Raw genomic sequence first — 17,286 nt, forward strand, 5'->3', positions numbered from 1 at the left:
CAAATCCTGATTGCTTGTACGTATACATATAAAACTTTCGGGATGAGATCATGAAAGGAGAGACCAATTTTCTTGGGAAAATTCAATCTTCCCTACTGAGCACCGAAAAATCTTGTTAATGATGCCTTCCAAAATTCCACTTCAACCAACATTCTGGAGATTAGGAGGCAGGAAAATAATTTTTCTACCTCTTATATGCATGGCCTGGAGACAATTTCTTTATTTCTTTTCTCTACAATTTAGTTTTATTCTGTGTAGAGAATGTGTGACTTCTCTTTCAAAAGTGATTTTTTAAAAATTAAATTATTAAATGTGTAATGTGTATTAAAGTTCCTGGCAATTTATAAATGTTCTTGAAAGGATTTTTTATCATCATAATTGTTATTCTTCTCAGTTATAGTCATTTCATGAATCTATCAGTTAATTAGCAAACATTTATTGATGCCTAAAAAGGTAGTGCTCTGAATACTGGGGATGATAGGAAAAATTTGCATACATTCTGTGCCTCGGTTAGCTTGTAATTTGGCTGGAGTAACAAACCACATAGATATGTGTAAGCTGAGCTGCAGGCACTAGGAACCAGAATAATAGCACAGAAAGTTAGGTTCAATGTATTTCAGTCATACCGGGCAACAGGCACCTAAAGGCTGGATCTCAGATGAGGTAGGTCCTGAGGTCTTGAGTCAACTGGCAGCTGTTTGTTAAGGAACATTAGTGCATGTGGATGGAGAGAGAGTGGGGACACGTCTAATGCTACCCTCTGTCATTGGTTTTCTGCTTTTATTAATTTGGCAGACACCCTGCTTTGGAAGTTATATCGGTCCCCTAGTGGAAAGAAAATTCACAGCCGTAGCTCCCAGATAATGGTCTGTCTCGGGGTAATTTCGACCCCAGCTGGAGCCAAGCTCGGAGAAGGCTGGGTTACAGGGTCTGTGTGGCTGATTAGCAAGGTGTTTGTCAATGTCCAGAGACAGCTTTCCCAGAGCAGAACCCAGGCTGGAAGTGGGAGAGCGCCCGGAGGTGGCTTGAATGCACAGACACAAAGCATCTCGTGGCAACAAAGCTAACGGCTTCATCCTTCTAGAATGTACCTAGCCTGAAAATTGAACCCTCTCTTCAGTATGGGGTCATATTGCAGCAGCCAAGGGGCTTCAAGCTAATATTTGTGGAAAAGCCTCAGGAGCTAGACCACGTTGTCTAGTCGGTGACGAGCCAGTGACCCCTGCATGCTGGCTCGGATGTGTGAATCTGAAGATGAAGATTGTTTCCATCTCAACCACATCTACCCCTTGACCTGGAAAGCTGGAGGCTACATCCTGATGTGTTAAAGGAAGAATTATATACAACTACAGTTTGTGCCAGAGCTTTACTGCTAGATGCGTCTTACCTGAGAGAGAGAAGAGAGGGGCGTTCAGGCTTGCAGAGGGATGGGAGGAGGCGGGAGAGAGGGAGGGAGGGAGCCAGGGAGCACCAAGGAGGAGGAGGATGAGAGCAATGGGCAAGAACGCATTTATTCCAAAAACAATTTACTCAGCCAGTCATTTTCAGTACTCTTCTTGCTATTACTGAGGCAGAGAAAGAAATATGATACTCGAAGAGAACTTTTTATGTCTTTCCCTCAGCCAAACCTCCTGCTGGCAGACTCTGCCCGGGAGCTATTTTTCTCTAGCAATGGTCTATGAAAGTTTAGGGGGATGACCACGGGGCTGAGCGCCTGAGCAGTGAGGTGGACAGAGGATCCCCCACCTTGCTGAAGTCCGTATTCCCTCCTGCACCTGCTCATGCTGTCAGACAGCAAGGGCGGGGGCGGGGCACCCCCGTCAGACTGATGCAGGTTCCCCAGGAGGCAGTTCTGCCCAGGGAAGAGTTGGGCTCCACGGCCGCCACCTCACAGGGTTTTGTGGGGGCATCGTTACCGTTAGTGTTGTCTTCACCCGGGTCCCTGCCCTCTGTGGGTTCCAGATGGTATACAAACAGATTTGAAATAAGCATCCTGCTTTCGCTTATAAATTCATGCCCATTTTGTAGCATGTGGTAGGTGAGTATTGGGCTGTTTATTGTTTGTTTGTTTTTTGTCTGGTTCGCAAAAACAAATGTAATCAGAATATGAAGATCAAGTCTAAGGCACCAGAACCCCTGGATCAGCTTCTCTAGTCCATCTGCCACTGGCTGAGCAAGGATGTACTTTACTACCCAAATCTTCTGCCCCTGGTTTGTGTAGGAGCTTCTCAAAGACCCCATTCTCCAAGCTGCAAAGAAACACACCATGTCCTCCATTCTGCTTATCTCTTGAGTGCTTAGTCAAAAGGTGTCTCTTACTGATATTCTGATGGTCCAGAAGACACTTATGTCTTGATTGTAGTTGTTTATAGATGGGACTTTTTTTTTTTAAAAGAAACTTGTATCTTATCTTATTTTGCAATCCTTTTGAAGGATAGAGTGAGGAAGACAGGAAGGCTGTTTTCCAGAGTAAGGATCATGTGAATAAAGAGAAAGGGTACAAATGTGGAGATGTGATTTCAGTCATGTCAGTTTTGAAAGCCATTAGCAAATTCTGGGTGACACTATTTGAGGGTAACGCTCTTAAATAGAGTTTCCACAGAAAGTGGTAGGTGGGACTGGGTCAAATTGGGACTAGTGAATAGACAGTTCACTTACACTTTCATAGTTAACAGTCTACTTTTATTTTTATTTTATGTATGTGTGTGTGTATATATATATATATATGTATGTAACTTGCACATACTATTATATATATATAGACTGGGAGAAAATATTTGCAAAAGACACACCTGATGATAAAGGACCATTATCCAAAGTATACAAAGAATTTTTAAAGCTCAACAATAGAACAGAAACAAACCCGATAAATGGGCTAAAAACCTTAAAAGACACTTCACCAAAGAAGATACACAAATGGCAGAAAAGCCTGTGGAAAAGTTCTCCACATTATATGTCACCAGGGAAACACAAATTAAAAAGACACCACTGCACACCTATTAGAATGCCAAAATCCAGAGCACTGACAAGCATGTGGAGCAACAGGAACCTCTATTCATTGCTGGCCAGACTGCAAGATGGTACAGTCACTCTGGAAGACAGTTTGGGGATTTTTTTCAAACTAAATGTACTCTTATCTTAGGATCCAGAAATTGAGCTACCTGCTGTTGCCCAAAGGAGTTGAAAACTTGTACCCATACAGAAACCTGTACATGAAAGTTTATGGCAGTTTTGCTCATAACTGTCAGAAGTTGTAAGAAACCAAGATGCTCTTAAGCAGGTGAATGAATAATGGAACAGTGGTAGATCCAGCCAATGGAATATTATTCAGCACTAAAAAGAAATGAGTTATTAATCCAGGAAAAGACATAGAGGAAATGTAATTGCGTATTACCAAGTAAAAGAAGCCAGTCTGACAAGGCTACATACTGTATAATGCCAACCATCTGATGCTCTGGAAAAGGCCAAACCACGGAGACAATAGAAAGATCAGTGGTTGCCCCGGCTTGGCGGGGGATGAATAGGCAGAGCCCAGAGGATTTTTAGAACAGTGAAAATATTGAAATATTGTGTATGATATTATATGGTGGATACACGTCATAATACGTTTGGCCAAACCCACAGAACGTACAACACCAAGCGTAAACCCTAATGTGAACTGTGGACTCTGGGTGATAATGATGTCCATATAGGTTCATCAGTTCAAACAAATGTACCGCTCTCGTGGGGAATGTTGGTAATGGGAAGGGGACCTGGGCTAAATGGGAAATCTCTGGACCTTCTGTTTAATTTTGCTGTGAACTTTAAACTGCTCTAAAAAACAGTCTATTTAAAAAAAAAGAAGAAGAATTCAGTTATAAAAGCATAACAAACATTTAAATATTTATAAACTACATTTTTTAGAACAATTACTAGTATTTTATGAAACAGTAACAGAAGCTCTCTTAAGAGTTTATCCGTAGTGGCTGACACACAGTAGGGACTGAATAAGCATTTATTGAATGGATGTGTGAGCGTATGAATGATTGTTTGCTCACTTCTGCATACACATCACTCAATAACTCACAATACTTACAGCCTACAACCTGAGGGCCACTCTAATTTAATCCGAGTTGGCCCTTCCAGACATAGTTCTGCTGTATGAAGCAGTTTCACCACAGGAGGCTTTCCTAGAAGTTTTGTTTTTTTAATGATCGTCTGTGTGTTTTGTTTTGTTTTTAAGCTAGCCAGTAGTTTTGTAGTCAGGCTTTGCTTTATAGATTTTGCTTTTAAAAATCCACTGAGTATTTCTGTATTCCTTGAAAGTTGACAGCAGAACTGGCAAAATGTCAAGAATGATTCACAAAAATGCCAATACAGGGTATTCTTCAACAGAAGGAATACATCTTTGGAAGATTCTCTGTCTGGGTTAATTAGTGTTCTTTCTGAAACTCTCACAGAAATTTCTTAGAACTGCTTTTATTAGTGGTTTTATCCGTAGCACAGAAGAAGTCCTGACTGGGCTTTTAGTCTGGCCTTAATACAGTGATATCTGTTCTGACAATCCCTGTCTTTTGATTGGAAAAGAGATTTCAAGAAGACTCATTATTTGCTATTGTTATGAGAAATTGGTTTCTCAGTGTGAAGTTTAGTCTTGGAAGGGATTTTTTTCCCCCTGGCCCTGGAATACAGATGCCATTGAAAGAAATGCCCTGTCTTACATGGAGTCAGCTGGAGCATCAAGTCAGAATTACACACGGTAGAAGTCCTGGCTATTGGTCTTTCTCTCTCTGTGCTGCTCCCCCAAACCTCCCTACATAAATGGATCCTTTTAATCAGGGTAAACTGTCTTCCCTGTCAAAATACATCAGCTGTCAGGCTGAAGGTTGAGTGAGGCTGACAGATTCGGAAATCTCAGTCCCAGACAAATGCCTTTTTGTGGCTGCTGCTTCCCTTCCTCCCTTTGCCTGCTTCCATTCTGGATTTTTTGATGTGGGTGGTAGCTGAGATCAGATGGGGGAGCATTTTCTATCCTGGGGAGCTGTACCTTGTCTGCAGTTGTATGCTGTGTATACTGTGTTTAAAGCCATTTCATCGAGGTGGAACAAACAAAAATAGCACCTCCATGCTTTTCCTTCTCTTCTTCTCTCGTTGCCCTGAGAAATACACGTCATATTTACTTTCAAAACAATAGTTCTTGAATGTATTACATTTCTCTTTTAAAAACCACAGAGTATATTTGTATTATATTTGTATAACTTTTTTTTTAAAACGTATTTTCCAACATCATTCCATTTGATGTAGCAGGATAAGGGAGGAAGAGAAGACAGCTTTTTAGAAAATTGCTTCACCTTTTTTTTGGAGAAAACTGAGGACCAGAGAGGTGGAGTGGTTTTCAAAACCTCAGCGATGGCAGAAAAGGCAGAACCACTGTCCACTGAAGTTAATTTTCTCTGTGCTCGGCCTGTGATGAAAACTCACAGGAAGCCTTCCGCCTTGTTGGCAGATGATGGTTCATTTGCACCTGAGTCATTAGGCCCAAATTTCACCCCACCTCAAAGGATGCATTAAAGAAGTGGGGGAATGTACAGGGAGAGCCAGGCAAGATCAGGCTGCTGAGTCAGAGAGAGAGTGGGTGGAGATGAAGAGATGCGGGACTGCAGGACAAGAGTTAAGTTTTTATCATCCTAAAATGTTTGGACAGAGAAGAACCAAACCATGAATGTGATTAATTAATAATTTGAACATTTTTTGAGCACATAGACTTCCTGGAGCAATATACTTAGGATACAAGAAGTCCTTTTGGGAGAAATACCCTGAAACAAATATGGTAAAACCACCCATATAAGGCTTCTGGTTCAAGATGATGATTTGAGCCCTATGCATTTAATTTAATTCCATTATGTCTCAAATTCACATTTACATGAATATATATATATATATATAATATACATATGTGTATATATGCAAATGTGAATGTGGATATATGTATATATGTCTATGTATACACACACACGTACATTGGAGAAATTTGTATCTGCATAGATAAGAAAAGGAAGAATGTGTACAAAATGTCAGGTTGACAGTATCAAATTGAAGGCTGGATTGATAAACCTAGGATCCAGTCATTGTGAAGCCACAATACAAAGGCTTAGGACTAAGACAAAGGGAAAATTTTGGAACAAAAAACAAGTTTATCACATATGGCCAACCACAGCTCATATAGACATCTGTTATATTCTTCTAATAAGTCATAAGGTTAGAATTATATCCCAGCCACCTCAATCATTACCTATCCTTTCTTGTCACCTTTATTCTTATTTATTTGGGATCCCACCTCAACCTCGGTGGGCTTAACCATAGGGCTTGTGGCCAATGGAATGTATTTGGTGGTGATGGTGTACCAGTTGCAGCTTGGGCCTGAAGACGTGTCCTTTGCTTTGGCTCGCCGTCATGTGGTCCTGTGATTCACCCTGGACAGCACAAACCTAAGGTATCTACCTTCTAGAAAGAGAAGATGTGTGGAATAATACGAAACTGACTTGCAGTCATGCCCACCCTATCCCAGCAAAGCCATAGCTAACCCACAAAAGTGAGAAAAGTAAGTGCTTGCTATTGTAACCTATCAAAATCTTGAGGTTTCTTGTCACACAGAAGTGTTATGGCAATAATTTGATACACCGTGGGTTCTCCCTTACTGTACTTGGTGGGGGACACATGCGCTTTAAGCTAGGGCATTGCTGAAGAGGATTTGTTACTGAGCAAAGTCATGTCCATGAGAGAAAGGCTGGAGTAGCCCAGCTAACTTCAGTGTGTCACAGCCAACTTGAGTGGGGACATCCAACTGTTTTGCAAGTAGCAAGTTTTTTACCGTAACTTCTCTCCGGCTATCTTGATGCAAACGTATGCTAATCAGTCAGGCGGGGCACTGTCAGGAGCAAGCAGCAGGAGCCGGAGGAGAGGGGCTGGAGACAATGGGGGCAAATTTTACGTTTTAGAAATGGAATTGGTGTGTGTTGTGGACAGAGATGCACAGAGCTACTCTAGTTGCATGCCTAGGAAGGAGGAGGCTTTGCAACCGCCTCGCGACTTGGACATTTGCACCACCTGGTAAACGGGGAGCGATCTCTACTAAGATTGAGCTGCTACAAGGGACATAAATGTCAAGCAGACACAGAGAAACAAGCTCATGTCAGAAGAGTGAAACTTTCTGGCTTAACAAAATGCATATAGCAAAAGTCCCTTTCTTGCCCGCCACTTAAAACCGGTATCCTTACCTGGCAAAATAAAAGTGCAGAGAACAGCACGGAGCAGCCAGGTCATTGTCAATATCTTGCTGAGGAAATTTCCCTGTTTTATTTGATGTTTTTTGTGTGGCTGCCAAAGCATTCTAGAGTGATAGTCCGAGCCTGGTGACTTCAGAGATTTCCGTGATGTCTGTCCTGAAGTCATTCACACTGTGAGATTCGGGGTCCCTTGATGATTGTCTAGGCTGTCTCCATCCCTCTGATACCTGCCCTGTGTTTCAAAGAATTGGGGGCATTGCCTTACATTTACTGAATCTTAGGGTAGAAAGAAAGTTTCTATCTAGTAACTCAAGTCTATATTATATCTTGGAAAAATGTTCTCACAATATTCAGTATGTGAATGGCATCCTTCCCTGTTTGGTCACACTGATACAGTTTTCTAAAATATACATACTTTTATGTAACAGTGTAAATATAAATGAAAATTTCGCATGGTGCACTCAAATATATGGGCTCTGTTTACCATCTTGAATGGAAACTTGGAAGCATTTCCAGAATCTAATGAACAGAATTGACAATGGATTATATTATGGGAGATTTGGAGACTTTGTTTTGTTTGAGAGCCTGAGGGATGAAGTTGTGGAAGGAAAGCACATATAGAAAGAATTGAATTCATTTCTGTGTAGCCCTCACATTTGCAGATCAAACAACGGAAAGGACTACTCAAGAAAATGTATACGGAATTTTCAGGTAGTAAGGAGAAAAATCAAGATATTGCACAGTCTTGGAAACAAAGAAAAGAGATGGTTCAGAAAATCAGTGGGTGACACAAAGTGACAAATGCTACTGGAGAACGGGTATGATAAGGATTAAACTGGCCCTCAGGAAGGAAGGTTGAGTGGTCCTAGTGATCTTGGAGAGATCAGTATCAAGAAAGGGGCCTGGGACGGATGGCAGAGGGGGAAAGCTACATAAGTCGACCGCCCATTCAGGGATTCAGTTAACTAGCCATCTCTCTTTACCGTATTCTGATTATTTGTTTACTTGGCTCTCTTCCCAAAGGGTGATACGATCTTGAGGGCAAGCACTCTGTCTTTAATTTTAGTGTCACCAGCATCTTGCGGGTGGTAAGAGCCTGGCACGTGGTAAGCATTCACTGAATGTTCCTAAATGAATGAATTTCCAGATTTGGTGGTTGATAAGCACCATGTTGATAGATATTCCTCACACCTTTAGCAAAGGGACAGAGAAAGCGGGAGCCCCCTGGAGAGAGTTCTCTAAAAGCCTGAGCAAAGCTTTTCTGTGCAACCTGGAATAGATGCATGGCTGAAGCCATAGTCTGCAGAAACTGCAAGGGTAATTTTAGGTCATCAGGATGTCATTTCCCTAAATGGAATAACTAGTCTCTTGCTGGTTGGAAATCAAGTGTATTTTTGTCAGAGAGCTTTCGGTGCAGATACTGGTGATGGCTTTGCTGCTTTGAATTGAAGCTTTTAGCCCTCATTCTGTAAGCATTGGGTTCGGATCCACATTTAAAATGGAAAATGCTATTTAAAAATATCTGATAGCCCATTAAAGTTCATCGTTCTATCATCTTACCGTCTCCTCTCAAAAGCAAGGGCTGGGCTGCACTCTGCTCTGCTGGAAGCCGCTTTCACACTGACACGGCGCACAAAAGCTGACTGTCTCTCCTTGAAGGGGTAAGAGCTTCTCCTCTCTGAATAGGTCACTTTTTAGGAAGCATTGTTCCAATCCAGCTAAGTTCAGTCTGATCATTTTCTCCAGTTCAATCTTCTAAAAAAAGTATCCATTTTGAAACTTTAAATTCCATTCTGACTTTTTTTTAATCCTTTACCTCTCATGAGGTGGTTTTTTCTTTGTTTCCTTTTCCCCTTTTCCAACAAGTGCTAGTATCGCCTTCTATCTTATTTGTGGGTATATATATTTTATAATAACTTCTGTGTATGAACATATCATTTAGGAGATTAAAGGAAATGGATGGGTTCATTTATCTATACATAGTGGGAATTCTGGCCAAGTGTCTGTGGCACCTAAACATAATAGGTTCAGTCTTTACCTCTTCATCTTTCTTCTTGTTTGGAATGAACAGAGAAGATGGTATTCTGTCTGTTCAAGGCTTCTCTTGGCTCTGGCTGATTTGCTCAAATCTTTTTTGTTTCAGTCTGACATGAGGGTCCAGACTGATATTAGAGATAATAACCTTAGTGACAGAAGAATGCTTAAGGTGGCAAAGCTCTGGGTCAAAACAAAGATTCTTTCTCCTCTTTCTTCCCCACTCTCATACCTTCCAGCCTCCACTCCACCCGGGACGTTCTAAGGGTCTGTTTCCTTCTATAGACTCAGAATCGCCGTGAGAGGTCTCTTCCTCTCTGCGCCACCTCTCCCTGTTTCCCTGACCGCTGTATCCACAGGAACCTCTCTCTACCCTGCCATCACTCAGCTCTTACTTAGCCACGTCTCTGTACTCTTCACAAGCTACTTTGACTTTTTACTTCTTTTTTTTTTACTAGCGTATGGCTACATTCTAATCTTTTGAGAGTCAGGGATACTCTTTTTTTTTTTTTTTTTCAGCTCCGTTTCTCCTTCAGTCTTAGAGAACACCTACCCATAGTAGGTATTCAATCAGCATGTTTGTTGGTTTGCTGACTAGATCCCCTTTTCAAGGTCTGTTTTTATATTTCTGATCGCAGTTTTCAATTTTGTGCAACCTTTAGTTAAATGCCTCTTCTCCTAGGCAACCAGTTTGGGCTGATCCCTTAGGACCTTGCTCAAGAACAAATTTGTCTTATTTCAGAATGGCAGGCGACAGTTGGTTATAACTTTGATACTCATTAAAATCACATATCACTGCTTATCTGAAGGCCTCAAAAGGATCACAAATATTTGTGGCCTGATTAATGATTTGATGACACATTTCACTCATAAGATTTTATTTTGTTTCCCAAAGCAATCATTTCTGGTAAGTAAACCAAATGCTACTCCATGTTAGAGAAAGGTGAAATGTCTGAACTTGCTGAATGTCACAAAGCCAGCCAATGGCAACCTGGAACTGGAAACAAGTTTCCCGACTCCAAGGCTAGTGGGCTTTTGTTCGTTTATTCTTTACTTGTTTCCCTTCTACCAGAGCGTTCTCCTGGCTATTAAGTTTTTCGTGTGCCCCTTCACTTGTTCCCCTGGAAATTCAGGGAATTTATGTCGTTTTTATTCAGTTTTGTGCCCATATATGGTAACGCTTGTCTTCTGTGGCTATATAAAAGGTTTTCCCAGAGTGAATGGTTCTTTAGCAAATTTGTAGTGTGGTATTTTAAACAGAGTCCTTCAAATGAATTTCAAAAAGGTTGGCATGTTAGGGCTGACCTTTACACAGAGTGAATCCAACTTGGCATTTTCCATATGCTTCCAGAGGAGGCTTCTCCAAGATTGCTTCCTCTCCCTACCCTCCCGGCCTTAATTATTCCTGATCCTTTATACTAATGCTTTGCTTAAGTGAATGCCATTGTATCTACCCGTGGCCTCTCAGAAGAGCAGGTCAGAGCAATTACCATTACAAAATGATTGGCTTTTGCATAGTAGAACCGAGACTTACAGGAAGAGAACTTTTACTGCCTTTCTGTGGCCGAGCCAGTGCAGAAAGGCCCCCCCCCCCCGCAGTGGCCAGCATATTACCTCACACAAAGCCAGCTCCATAAATACAGCGCCACCATTGTCGGCTGAGTCCTGGTGTTCCCCTGGTAAAACGAAGACAGTAAGCATCAAAAAACAGGATGAGGGTCTATCTCTGCCCTGGGTTGAATCGTGTCCCCACCAGGGTATGTCTAACCACAAGCTTGGAATGCGGCCTTATTCGGACATCAGGTCATTGCAGATGTAACTGGTTGCGATGGGGTCGTTCTATAGTCGGGTGGGCCCTAAATCCAGTATAGCTGGTGTCCTGAGGAGAAGAGGAGAGGACACACAGGAATACTAACACAGAGGGATGATGGCCAGGCCAGGATGGAGGCAGACGTTAGAGTGAACAAGACAAGGAACGCCAAAGACGGCAGGCAATAGCAGAGGCTAAGAGAAAGGCAGGGGACAGAGCCTCCCCGCGAGCCTTCAGAGAGAGTAGGAAGGCTCTGCTGACACCTTGATCTTGGACTTGCACCCTCCAGAATGTGACGGAATATATTTCTGTTGTTCTAAACTACCTAATCTGTGAGAATTTGTTACAGCACTCCTAGGAAACTAAGGTAGGCGCCCACCCGTAAAAGACGTGTGCTTGCTCTGAGAGGATAGCGTTCCTACAAAACCTGGTGCCAGACAGAGGCTGCCCTGGTAGTTTAGGTGTGGCTCAGCCAGTCTGGGGAAGGGGGTCCAGTGAGCTGGTATGCTCAGTGTAGTGCCCAGGGGAAGTCGGACTTGAGATGGACTTGAAAAGTTAAGTGGAACATAGAAAGTTGTAAAGGATGGGAGACACGTTCTAGGGAGACGACTCACGTGCTTCGTGCTGATTTTGTGGGACTGGGGGAGGGGGCGGGTTGTGAAGAGCCACAGACTAAGAGCCGAGGCAGGTGTTTGGACTGGACCATTTAGCCGGCATGGGAGCACGGGCGGTTTCTAAGCCCCGAGGAAATGCATCCATCATCCTTTCACCGATTATTGATAAGGTCACTTTTCCTTCCATTTCTAATATATTGCAAACTGTAGAGAAGTCTATATTGCTCAGAGGAAAAAAGAAGCCCCGGCTTTGATTTTTCCCAATACCTCGTTTTGAATGAATCCCTGTCAGTTCTTGTTAGCCTGCTTTAGTTTGACATCATCAGTGAGAGACTGGCGTCCTGTGGAACTGTCTCTCTGAGCCGGATGCCATGAGATGGCCACTGAGATGACTTTGGCCTTTTTCACTGGGAGGACTGGTTTCCCGGGAGGCAGCCCCTGGAGGGGTTTCCTACAGCAACGGGCCAGGCCTCCATATGAATTCTGCCGCTGTGCCCTCCCTTGGCTGAGAGTCAAGACGTGCCCTGTGCTCTTGAACTCTGCGTAGGCTAACATCTCTCCCTCCAGAGAGGGAGCCAGCTTAGACAAGGCTCCCTCTTATACCCGAGGACACTACGGCAAGTGTTTTCTCCAACCGTGACAGAGCAGTGCTGCCTTGGCTACAGAGCAAATTCCAGTTTGAGCGCAATCCGAGTAGGAAAGGCTTTCCTTGACCTTGACCACTCTGCTGACATTCACTTCAGAAATGCCTGAGCATAACACAATAGATCTGGTTAGAAAAGGAATGGAAAATAAGATTCCATAATAGTATTTGTTTTCAGATGTTGATTCTGATAGTGAGTTGACATGTTTGCCACTGATATTAAGATATTTTCAGTGTTCCAGAGGCATCTCTCTCTCTTTTAAACATTTATTTTATATTCAATAAGTATATCAAAATATTGAAAGGCCCAGAGTGAGTAGATTAATAAGTAATATTGACAATATCTGATATGTAGTTGGGGTACAATAACTATACAATGAAAGAATGAATAACTTAACAAATAAAGTAACATATCTAATTTTCACACATATCTCTGGCCCCAAATATTTTCTACATGTATTTTAAAGTATGTGTTTTCATAAGGTGTTTCACCAGATGAGATAGGAGTTGTGTTCATTTTTGACATGAGGTTGAATAAAGAGTTAAATGAAAATGGGGGAGAGGGTACAGCTCAGTGGTAGGACACATGCCTAGCAAGAACAAGGTCCTGGGTTCAATCCCTGGTGCCTCCTTTTAAATAAATAAATACAACCTAATTGCCTCCCCCTACCCCAAAAGTATACAGTGATATAGATTAATTGTATCTCAATAAAATTGGAAGGAAAAAACACTTTTTAAGTTAAATGAAAATGAATAAAACCAACTCCTCTTAATTAAACACCTGGTGGGTAGATTGGGTTAAATTCATCAAAAGTTACTATATAAAGTGGTTTGTAATAGACTGTCCTATCTAAGAAACAATCTGGGGGCTAAGAGTCGAGATGAGGGGGCACCATTTCTTCCCATGTAGAATTTACTCGAGAAGGATAAATAAAAGGGCAACGACCATAAGCTGCATTGAAATCTGTGGTAAAAGAAGGCTAGGATGTCAAGTGGGCCCAGAGGAGGGAGCCCCTGACTCTCTCTGGATCACACATAAAGACCCTGGTAGAAGTTACTGAATGAGGATCCAATTTCCCAAGTAGTGTTCAAAATGGACCAACGCACCAGCCCAGTCACTAGCATGCGGCTCCGACAGAGTTCAGTAATGATTCTGAGTTCTAGAGTATTGGTCTGGGAATTTTTATTTCCCGGCAGGAGTGAAATTAACCCTCTGTGACTTCTGTGATATCAGCTGTGTGATGAGAAGGCCAGTAGAGGCTCAGAGACGCAGGGCCCTTTGATACTGCTTAAGGCCTTGGGGTGACCTTGAAGTTGCCTCTACCCCTAGCTATCCTTTGCGAACCTTTTGCTGCTTCCTGGATGGCACCTGTTACCACCTGGCCTAAGTTCCCAGGAAGAGTCTCACATCCGCTTTGCTGGTGAAAGTTTATAACCAACATGGCAGCGCTTCCATTTCGAAACAGAGGGGAAATGTGAGTTGATGCCCTGGAAATCTCTTCTCTGGAAAGGAGAAACTCTATAGAGGGAAGACCTAAAAAAAAGGGGTGGTTGTGACTGTCAACATCTCAGAAGGAAGGTTGTTACACGGGGTGATTGCTTAGGGGGTGCAGCCTTACGGGTAGAAAGACAGTGCTTAGCGGACTGCAGGCTCGCAGTGCTGAAAAAGTGTCCTCTGTGTCCAAGGCTGGCAAATGTTCGAGGACCTCTGGGATTATTGCTCCTCTTTGCACTGCCTAATTTAGGAGATTTTTTTTATTCTTGGAAAGTGATGTTTCTGGGTCATTTAATCCCTATTGTCAACACCGGACCCCCCACCCTGCCATTCCCATTTTTTAAATAAGGTGATGTTAGTTCCCCCTTGGAGACAATATGCTGTGCACTTCACTGTGGGACCAGAAGGGACTATAATTCCACACTGAGAGGCATGATGCCTGCTTAAAAAGTATAAAGCATTGTTAGACCGAAATAAATTATCATTAAGTATGTGACAAGGAGTTAAGTTACTACAACTTGCTCACCACATGATTTGGTAGAAAAAGGCAAAGTTAAGAGTTTCATAATGTGATGCTTTTGTCTGGAGTGGACAATTGTGCTCCGTGTGTCTACACACAGACAGGGGGTGCAGTTATGAGTTTGTATGGGCCCCCTAGAGGTTTGGGAATGAGAGCGCTGTGCGTTCAAAGCAGCACAAAGCAAACAGACAAGCAAATCCGGAGCAAACGCTGAGCTTCAGTCCCCTCAGTCTCCACTCAAGTCCCTTCCATTCATCACTGAGGCGTTTCCAAGGTAACTTCAATCTCAACCCCACAGGCCTTTGCAAATCAGAGTCAGTTTCTGGAATTTCTAGGGAGAGTTGAATAGAGCCAGCACTCTGCGCTGCATATCCCCACTCTGCCGTCTGCGTGGAGGTGAGCAGGAGGCTGGGGCTGCACTGTGAGAGAGCCCTGTGAGTTACACTTTGTGGGCTGGGGCTATAGGAGATTAACAAGAGCCTGGCGGGGAGGTCAGACCCTCCCTCTGGCTTCACTCTGAGCAGTGCATCTTCATATGAGGTTCCCCATAGGTCTACGGGACCCACAGAGAAATGAATTACTTCTAGACTCCCCCAGAAAGCACCTCCCTAGACATCAGACAGAACACAACTCCTAAGATGACCCTGTCTGGCTTTTTTCCAGCCTGAATCACTGGGCTTCAGGCCTCTACTCACACCTCTAAGTTGACATTCAGGATCAGTGTATCTAATACTTGTCTTAGTCCATTAGGGCAGCTATAGCGAAATATCACACCCTGGGTAGCTTCTAAACCAACAGGAATATATTTCTCACAGTTCTGGGGACCAGGCGGTCAAAAATCAAGCTTGATTTAAGTCCAAGATCAGTGTCTAGTGAGATCTCGCTTTCTGATTCATAGATGGTGACCTCTTACTGTGACCTTATATGGTGGAAGGGGCCAAGGAGCTCTCTGTGGCCTCTTTTATAAAGGAAATAGTGACCTGATCACATCCCAAAGACCCCACCTCTCAATACCAGTGCGGACAGAAAACAGGGCTCTTTGAGCTTCATTTTTTTCTCTCTTTCCCTCTGTCTTCCCTTCCTCTCTGTCTCTCTCTGTCTCTCTGTTTTTTTTTTCACTTCCTTTGTCTTCCTCTGATCCACTCTGCCTCTCCAGCTCTTCATCTCTGTCCTCTCATTCTCTCCTGTGCTTTCTAGCTCCATTTTTCTCTTTGTACTTCTCATTCTTTTTCCTCCCGCTTTCTTTCTTCATCTCCTTCATTTCCTTATAACGAAATACCTATAATGGGAACCAAAACCAGAAGGGCTATCTCTTTTCTGCCTTACTCAGTGGTAAGAGACAAGTGGACTTTGGATTTTCCCTAAAAACTTCTACCCTCGCAGAGAAAAGTCCTCTAATTTAGGAACATTGTCATATTTTAATGTGAATCATTCGCTGCAAATAACCATCACCATCACCTTCTTCTTGGCATTGTATTTCCCAAGCAGCTTCCCTTCAGGCCATGGAGAGGTACAGTTTTGTCATGAACAGTGACCCAAGTGCAGGAATCTCAAGAGATTTGGTCCTAACTTAGTGTCCAGGATTTTCAGATGCCAAACTGTTAGAGTCAGAAGACCTGGCCTTGAGAACTGTTTCATTGGTCTCCTCTCTGAATCTGTGTTCATCTTTCGTAGTGTGGGCATAATAATATCTCCTCTGCAGACTTCATTGGTATGTTCTGAAGATCAAGTTAAAGGATATAAAAGAACTTAAAAATATCCTTTCTTAGAATTAGGCAATGTTTTCTTAAATGGGGCAGAAAAAACACCAACTGTAAGAAAAGAAATGATCACTGAATTGTACTGTGATTATTTCATACGTCAACACAAGAAACTATTAAGAGAAAAGGCAACCCTCAAATGGGAGAAATTATTCATAATACACTTATCCAGTATGGGCTCCTATCCAGAATATATATCTGGAACTCCTGCAAATCGATTAGAAAAGAAGCAGGCGATGCAGCAGAGAAGTGTGCAGAAACTTGAATAGGGACGCCTCAAAGGCGGATAGCCAAACGGCCAATAAACAAGTGCAAAGATATTTAACTTCATTAATTATTAGGCAATTCACAAAATAAGATGACAAAATGATTAAAAATGCATGAAAATGTGATGAGTCAGGGACATGTTAACTAATCAAAATGTGTTACCTATATACTTCCACCAAAATTGCAAAAAATAATAACAATAGGACCATGAAACTGCATGTTGGTGAGTACGGAGGGCCACTGGGACATCAAAACAATGACAGTGATGGTATTAATTTCTACAGCTACTTTCCAGTAATATTTGGTAGGCTGCTACATTTGAACGTATCAGACCCTAGGACTCAGCGGTTTCACTTCTGGAATTTGCCTGTAGAAATTCACATACGCATTCACCAAAAGACAAGCACAGAAATATTCCCAGCATAGCTATCTGTAATACCGTAGAATAAGTCATTATCCAAATGTTTACCAACAGAGGAATAAATAACTTGTGGTTTGTTTGCAAAATGGAATTGTATGCAGTAATGAGAATTAAGAATTATAAACACATGAAACGATGTGGTTGACTTTCATATGCATCGTTGACTGAAAGAAGGAAGACCAGTAGAATAAATATCCCAGGATACAGTTTCAGGATAAGAAAATCAATTGGGGGGTGGGAATAGAAGACAGGACAATTTTCTGTCACCTCCTGGGGTGGAGAGCAGTGACTGAGGAGCCATGCAAGAGGCTTCTGTCACATACTAACACTCTTTGTCTTGAGCTGGATGACTGGTGACAAAAGTGTATATCAATTCTGAAAATTCAATTGGCTAAACACTTAACGATGCATAAGCTATTTTGTATGTGTATCACACCTCCACACAAAAGTCAAAAAT

The sequence above is a fragment of the Vicugna pacos genome, chromosome 15 (assembly GCF_048564905.1).
Source record: "Vicugna pacos chromosome 15, VicPac4, whole genome shotgun sequence".
NCBI classification, from domain to species: domain Eukaryota; kingdom Metazoa; phylum Chordata; class Mammalia; order Artiodactyla; family Camelidae; genus Vicugna; species Vicugna pacos.